Here is a 6,000-nt window from a genome sequence, read left to right as displayed (position 1 = left end):
AAATATTATATGAGGTTAGCTCAAACATCTTTAACTTTAGAAAGTTCAATAATGTCTTCATATAGCAATTCATCTTCAAAATTGTCTTTATTTTGATCTCTCGCTAGGTTATAGAATGTTGCTGTAGATTAGAACGGTTAAATCTTTTTAACTTTGCACCAACTTTCATTGGAAAAAATACTGCCTAAACCTTCTCTTCCATACATAAAAAATTGTGTTACCTATTTGGTTTTAATATGGAATTCATTACAGAAATTGTCTTCATAGATTGTTTAGTGTACTCCTTAAAATGGCTTTACTGTATAATCATAATCTCCGATTAACAACCCATTTTCATTATCTCCGTTTAAACTTCTTATCAAGAATACAGAATTAGATATAGCTATATATTTTTTATTTTGGAATCCTATACTGCTATTATTTAATCAATAGCAGCAATATTTCTTGGAAAACGTTTTTTAATCAATTTTTTAATTATCAAGATTATAAAGACATTGAATGCCTAAACTAAGTGAAGAAAATGAGATAGAATAAGTAAGTTTATAATCTTTTATTAACCACTATTTACAATATAAAATTAATGGGAAAAACCCCGTAGTTGGCTGTATACCATCGTTTAAAAAAACACAGAAGTTAAAACACTTGTATTGTGGAATAAAAACATATAGTTAAAACTTTATAAAAAGTGTCGTCAAAATTTAAATACTGGCATAACGTTTTCAATCTGAGCAGATCATCCTCAGTGCCTTATGTAATTGTAGCTAACAATAAAGTTAAATGTGTGACCTCCTATATTGGTTTACATCATTCCTAATGTTACATTTTGTTTATGTTGTGACTCTAGGTCGATGACAATGGATAAACTATTTAAATTACTTTAGGGACTACATGTCTCCCTGCTCGATTTTAAACGCGTGGTACTTGTTTAAAAAACAAGTACCACGGCTAAAACTCATACCTATACGGCCATGCCTCCCTCCAATAACCTGCTAACTTAGCCCGTCCCTGTCTCATCATAGTAACTACTTCGACTCTACTAAGTTTATTTCTACCCAACCACTTCTAATCTAATTTGTCTTAACACCGAATATTTCAAAATATTCGGTTATACATTGAGCAAAACCTTCTTTCATCATTTCTTCCAGGTCAATCATTCAAATATAGAACTCCACATCTTACTTTATACTGCCATTGAATGTCACCAAAATTTTCCATTTTCAGTAGATAATGCATGCTTACTTCTTCTCGCAGTTATTTGTAGTGTCCACAAAAATTTAATTCTAGCGCCCTATTCTCAGCTTGAGACTGTATCTCCGCCTTCTTGTTTTCTATCATACTCTCAATCATACTAAGCCAGCTGTATCTCCATTTCCATTCACAACTTACCTTAAAACCAAATTTTTCTCTCGTGCTCACCTAATCTTTCCACTAGCCACACCTTGCTCCCATCCTTTCTTTTAAAAGAAATTTTGGCAACCTATCATTCGAATATCCTTGAATTTTTTTAACATATTTTTTATGTAAATTTATTGTATATAGACTGACTCAAGCAACACCTGTCTTCAAATCTAACATAAAGTTAGGGTAATACCCTGGACAAAAAAACATTTTTTTTTGTATAAAATCTTTTGATTATTTCTACCTCATCATACTCAAAAATACCCCATACCTGAGTCCCATAAGTCAAAATTGATCTTACAACCGACTCGTATACTGTTACTTTAGACAAAAAGGGTATATCAACCTAAGACACTAAACTACTCCAAGCCATGTAAATCGCCACTTTTGCCAAATTCTGGCGCTTTTTTAGATGAGCTTTAAATGACAACTTGGGTGTTACTATCATTTCCAAATAATTATAGTTATTCACTACCTCTAATACTCGATCATTTAGTTTCCAAGATTCCCTGATCACACGATCTCCTCTTCTAAATACAAGAATTTTGGATTTATCTAAATTTATTTTCAGATTCCACATCCTGCAGTATTTTTCCAGTTCATTAATCATCCGCTTTAGCATCTTCGGATTGATTGCCATGAAAACCAAATCATCTGTATATAATAAAAGCTTTATAATTAAACCATTTGTCTCCAAACCGCCTCCCAATGCTTCATGTAGGTCATACAAGAAAAGTGCAACACAGTAATGGATTTAAAAGACATCCCTATCTCACTCCTATATTACAGTCAAACCATTTAGTTAGACCTTCCTTAGACCAGACTGCCGATTTTGTATTCGCGAACATACTTTTTAACTAACTGGTTAATAATAGTTAGTTATTAGTAGAGGTAATACGCCAATAACTTGGTTATTGTATTTAAGAACCTAATACCTCTATAACTTTCTGCACTTTCCATATTTCTTTTCTGATAAAGAGGAAAAATTATTGCATAATAAAAACCCTCTAGAAGAAGGTTTTGATGCAAAAATTATTAGCAAGCCCAAGTTCAAACACTTTTCCGTTTTCTGGAAGAACCTTGTACACCTCAGCAGAAATTCTATCAACTTTTGGTGCTTAACTTGGTTTTAAACAATTTAATGCTATTTCAAGTTCTTTCATACTAAACGGCCGGTTTAAATGTTCATTGAGGATAAACGGTTCTGCATACAACATAGGATCCTTTGTTATCTCCGTATTTAAATGTACATACAATGTTGCAGTAAACCAGTAATCTAAACCTCTTATAAAGGTTTTTATCATAACAAAAATTAAAATGGTCGATTCTGTCCCAAGTTTTATATTCTCGCACTAAGTTTATAAACATTAAACATTTAACTCTTTGATTTCAGTAAATCTTCTAATACCGGATAAATGTTTCTCACCCACAATAAACAACAATATTTAGGTTATATTTTTTATTTTACGATAACCTACAACATAATAACAAACTACAATAAACACAATTTATCTTCCAGATAACTTCTTATTATTCGATAAATATTTTACATTTTATCTGACAGACAAGTTTATTTATATCATTCTTCTTCTCATGGCGCCGTCTCCTTTCGAAGGTTGGCGATCCAAATGGCAATTGTAGTTTTGGAAACTGCTGCGCGAAAGATTTCTGCGGATGAGCGGTCGAACCATTTCCTCAGGTCTTTCAGCCACGAGTTCTGGCGTCTTCCTACTGATCTTTTGCCCTGTACTTTTCCTTCCAGTATAACTTGAAGTAATTCATATCTTTCGCCTCTCAACACATGACCCAAGTATTTCATTTTCCTCTCTTTGATTATTCTTACTAATTCTTTTTGTTTACACATGCGACGAAGTACCTCAACATTAGTAACTCTTCTTACCCATGGAATTCTCAACATTCTTCTCTATATATACATCTTAAAGCCATCTATTCTTTTTTCTATTTCAGAGTCCATTATCCAACTTTCACAGCCATACAGTAAGACAGAAAAAACGTAACATCTGATCATTCGGATTCTAAGCTGTAGACTAAGGTCTGATCTTGTCAACAATGTTTTCATGCTTATGAATGTTTTCCTTGCTTGTTCGATTCCTGATAGGATTTCTTTTTTTGGATTACACTGACTATTGATATTTGTTCCCAAATATTTTATGGAATTTACCTGTTCTATTATTTGACCCTTGGCATACACCTGTACGTTTATTGGTGTCTTTGAAATCACTAAAGTTTTAGTTTTGGAAACGTTTAGATGTAAACCGAACATTTCGCTGTGATGAACTACTGCATTTATTATATTTTAAAGTTCTTGTGCATTACTTCCTATTAAGATGGTATCATCAGCATATCTGATGTTGTCTATGCTGATTCCGTTAATCTTAATTCCGCCTTGGACCTCGTCTAATGCTTCTCTGAATATAGACTCCGAATACAAATTAAACAGTAGCGGTGATAAGACGCAACCCTTTCTCACTCCTTGTCGGATTTGTATGTCTTCGGATGTTGTGTGCTCTATTTCAATTGTTGCCGTTTGGTGCCAGTATAGTTCTGAGATAATGCGCAAGTCTTGTTCGTCAACTCCAGTTGTTCTCAGAATTTCGATCATCTTTTGATGGTTAACGCAGTCAAATGCTTTTCGATAGTCAATAAAACATGCATATACATCTACATTTATGTGAGGTTTTCGATTTTTTTTGTAATGCTACGGATGTTGATTTTAGCCAGTCTGTTAGTATTTTACCTGTGTCATATAATAGTGCTGTTATTAAATCTAGGCTTTTACTTTCGTTATCTGTAATTAGTTTTCTTTCTTGTGAGGCTGTAGTGGCTTTTCCATCTTTCTGAGATTTTACTGCATGAATCACTTCTTCTTTGGTTATTTCTGTGCCTTTTTCATTTATTCGCTTATGTGTGGATGGTGTGGAGAACAAGGTCTATCGTCATCAAAAAGAGTTTGTATGTATTGTTTACATCTCTCTAGTTCGTCTTCTGTACCCATAGTTATTTCATTATTATCATTTTTTTAATATTGTTGCTTATCTCATTTTGTGTCTACCTGTCATTTCTTTTACTTTTTTATAACTATTAAAGATGTCGTATTTTTCCTGAAGGGGTGTAGGGTTGTGTTATAGAGGTAGCACCTTTTATCGGAACGACCACATCGAGCATCATAGATGGGAGATGGTTCTTGGTAACTGGTCCTCATAAGACACCTAACTCTCACTTATGGCTCCAAGTGCCACACCCCGGACAACTGCATTGGTCTGCAGGCTAAACTAAGTGAGGGTAGCCAGATATGGTGAAAATTTCACCGACCGATTGCCGGTATAAGCAATCTCACACTTACTAATCAACGGCTCTAGGCGGAAGAATTGGTAGGTGGTAGGGCACCCTTTTGTCCTGGGGTTGAGAAATCGATCTCGAAGATGGAGGAACCAATATACTGGTCAACAGCATAAGGATGTAGAAGGCAAGGGGAAACCACTACATTAAAGATCCCCATGGATATCCCTAGTAAAATCATCATGGTTTTAGAAACTAATAACGGCGTTACTGATCATGGCCCTCGGAAGCCAAGATCCGGCAGAAGAGAAGAAGATAAGGACTCTCAGGTCGTTAATCAGCGAATTCCTTGTCAAAAGAACGCAGATGAAAAAATAAGACTGTCCAACACTAGAATAGGAACATGGAATGTTCAGAGCATGTTTCAGCCTGGTAAAATGCACAATGTTATTCAAGAAATGAACAGGTTGAATATCGATGTACTGGGTATCAGTGAAGCTAGGTGGCCCAACTCAGGTTGTTTTTCAACAGACGAAGCCACAATATATTATTCCGGTAGCGAGAATAACCAACACAGACACGGCGTGGCAGTAATAGTTAATAAAAAATCTAATAGAGCGGTGGAATGCTATTTCCCTATCTCAGAAAGAGCAATGGTACTGAAGTTAGTGACTTCTCATGCCAAACTGAATTTGATACAAGTTTATGCTCCTACGGCGAATGCCGACGAAGAAGAAGTAGAATTATTTTATCGAGATATCGAAGAGGCACTTAGAATAACGAAAACAAGAGAAATCACGATAGTCCTAGGTGATCTCAATGCAAAGATTGGAAAGGGACAAAGCGGAAAGTGTATAGGAAACTATGGTCTGGGAAATCGAAACGAGAGAGGAGACCGTCTGTTACAATTCTGTTAAGAGCAGAACTTTATTATTACAAACACATTTTTTATGTTACCAAACAGACGACTGTATACATGGCGATCGCCCGCAGATACATCGGAGAAAATAGTCAGGAATCAGATAGACTACATTATGATCAATGAAAGATACCGTAATGCTGTTAAAGCCGTGAAAGCATATCCTGGATCAGACGTGGCCTCAGATCACAATCCACTTATAGCCAAAATTACACTCACCCTTAAAAATATTAAAAGACATCAAAGAATCCCTACAATAGACACAAGAAAACTTAAAGAACCTAAAGTAAAAGAATGCCTCCAACATGAACTGCATGTGAACTGCAAAAAATTGAACACAAACACCAACGATATTGACGAGTACTGGAATCGACTAAAAGATT

This window comes from Diabrotica undecimpunctata, chromosome 8, assembly GCF_040954645.1.
Source record: "Diabrotica undecimpunctata isolate CICGRU chromosome 8, icDiaUnde3, whole genome shotgun sequence".
In the NCBI taxonomy this organism is placed as follows: Eukaryota; Metazoa; Arthropoda; class Insecta; order Coleoptera; family Chrysomelidae; genus Diabrotica; species Diabrotica undecimpunctata.
Note: the sequence above shows the minus strand (reverse complement) of the source record.